This window comes from Lissotriton helveticus, chromosome 11 (genome assembly GCF_964261635.1).
Source record: "Lissotriton helveticus chromosome 11, aLisHel1.1, whole genome shotgun sequence".
Classification (NCBI taxonomy): Eukaryota; Metazoa; Chordata; class Amphibia; order Caudata; family Salamandridae; genus Lissotriton; species Lissotriton helveticus.
This window is the reverse complement of record NC_136072.1, coordinates 969,378,729-969,381,029: the sequence shown is the minus strand read 5'-3', so window position 1 is coordinate 969,381,029 and position 2,301 is coordinate 969,378,729.

The window sequence follows — 2,301 nt, the reverse complement described above, 5'->3', positions numbered from 1 at the left end:
TTGTCTACATTTGTCAACTGTGAATACAATTAAAAATTGACCTGAGGTGAGGGCTGGAAGCTGCCAGATGAAACGCCCACCGAATGCCATGACGAAAAAGGGGCGGGACTTAAAAAAAGTCACGGAAACGCCCCCGAATCGCGTTCCGAGGGGAAAGAATGATTGACAGCCAATGTCTTCCAATGGCTAGCCTCCATTTATGGAGCTAGCCAATGATAGACAGAGGCGGGTCATCACCCGACATAGAACTCAAGAGGTTTTGTTAGCGCATGCGTACTTCGTACGCATTGCTAGGCAAAACCTAAAAAGTGTTGTGAACCAAGGCTTTATTCGGCGCGGTGACAAAAAACGGAGCAGTGAGATACGTGCATAGAAGAGGGAAGGGAGGACAGGTTTAGTCTAACGTGGTTTACCTCCATGGAGAAAACGCATGAATCCAAGGATGGAGGCGTGGTAATGGTCTTATTGGGGTTGGTTTTATGCGAGCTGGGGAGAGAGAGGCTTGGTATTAAATTGCCGTGAACGGTAGAATGAGCGGTGAGATACGGTTTTAAATCGTTACATATACTCACAATTTACTGGCAAAAACGGGCGCGTGGCGCAATAGATGAAAAGAATGGCTGGGGGGTGAAGGAAAAGGGAGAATTCAGTTTGGTCATAGTCACGAATATACGAAACCGAATGGTCGCTTTTACTCGTGGGACTTACTTGTTAAAGCAGTATCCACGGGGACTTGCACGGCAGCGTGATGCTCCGGCGAGTAACTTTCTGGCGGGGAGAAAAGGGAAGGGGGGTGGGGGGTTTTGGTTAGACCAACAGTCAGGATAATAATGACAAGCGTGGGTACGCAAGAGGGGAGATTGGGGGTGAGTGGTAACTTACTTTAAGATCCCTTGCTCGATGGCAGGTTGACTGGGTTCTGGCGGTGATCGCTGCTTGGAGATGGGCGGGGAAGATACTATAAGCATGGTTGGAGAAATCGAGGAAGGGCTAGTGGCAGGGAGAGAAACGGGGCGGCCATCTTGGAGTGGTATTGGATGAACCAACTATTTGCAAGGAAAGATTACAAGTGAGGTATTGAACTGGTGACTTAAATACTTCTATATAACACAATAAATTAACCAGTATGAACTGATGACTCAAAACAATGTATACTCTGCATTGAAAGTTTGAAAAGCTTTAAAGCAGTGATGTCCAGTCCTCGACCCTGTTCAGGCCTTTACGTATACTGTCCGTTCTCAGGATCCAATGCAACTCCTCTTTGTTCAAGATTTGAGAAATGTCCGCTCCCCGAGGGGGGGCTTTAATCTGTGTGATCACGGTCCATGTGAAGTCATTTTCTGTGTGACTTTTTTCCAGGAAGTGTTCCACAAGAGGTGCGTTGGCAGTTAGACAGTGAATCCTGCTTCTGTGTTGTCCTATCCTTTGTTTAATCTTCTGGCTTGTTTGCCCTATGTATATCAGCATGCACGGACAAAAGATTGCATAAACTACATTTGCAGAGTTACAATTAGTAAAATGGTGTCTTTCATATTTAATTGTCCCAAAGGAGAATGTCTTACCCTCAACAGTGGAGTCACAAGAGATACATTGGCCGCATTTAGCGTGACCCCTAAGGGTTGGTAAGTTCCACAAATCATTGAGCGTGCTTCTGGTTTCTGGTTGTGGGAGTGAGGCACATACTAAATGATCTTTTATATTCTTTGCTCTTTTGAAAGCAAACAGTGGTCGTTCTAAGTTCAAGATACCGGCATTTAGTACTGGCCAATGCTTCAGGACACTTTTCTTAATAGCATTAGAGGCTGGGGAGAATGTAGTTACACAGGTGATTCTGTCTTGATTATTCTTAGTACGGGGTTCTAGAAGCGTCTCTCTGGGGCAGTACCATGCTCTTTTTAATGAACTACGTACTAATTTTCGTGGGTAACCCCTTTGTCTAAGTTTCGCACTTAGAGTTTTAGCCTCTGTAAAGTAGTCTAGTTTGAAGTAGCAGTTTCTGCGGATACGCAAAAATTGAGAGTAGGGTAAGGAGTCTCTAAGGGCTCGAGGGTGGTTACTACCATAGTTCAATAAAGTGTTTCGTCCTGTTGGTTTGCAATGAAGACTTGTTGTGAGAAGGCCTTCAGTGTGTTTTATTTCTATATCAAGAAAAGGTATAGATTCCTTGCTGCTAGCCATGGTGTATTTAAGTCCCCCACTGTTGTTGTTCAGCCAGTGTAGGAATTGGTTTAATGACCCATCTGAGTCAGTCTAAAGCATGAAGATGTCATCAATGTATCTTTTCATGGAAATGCCACTGTG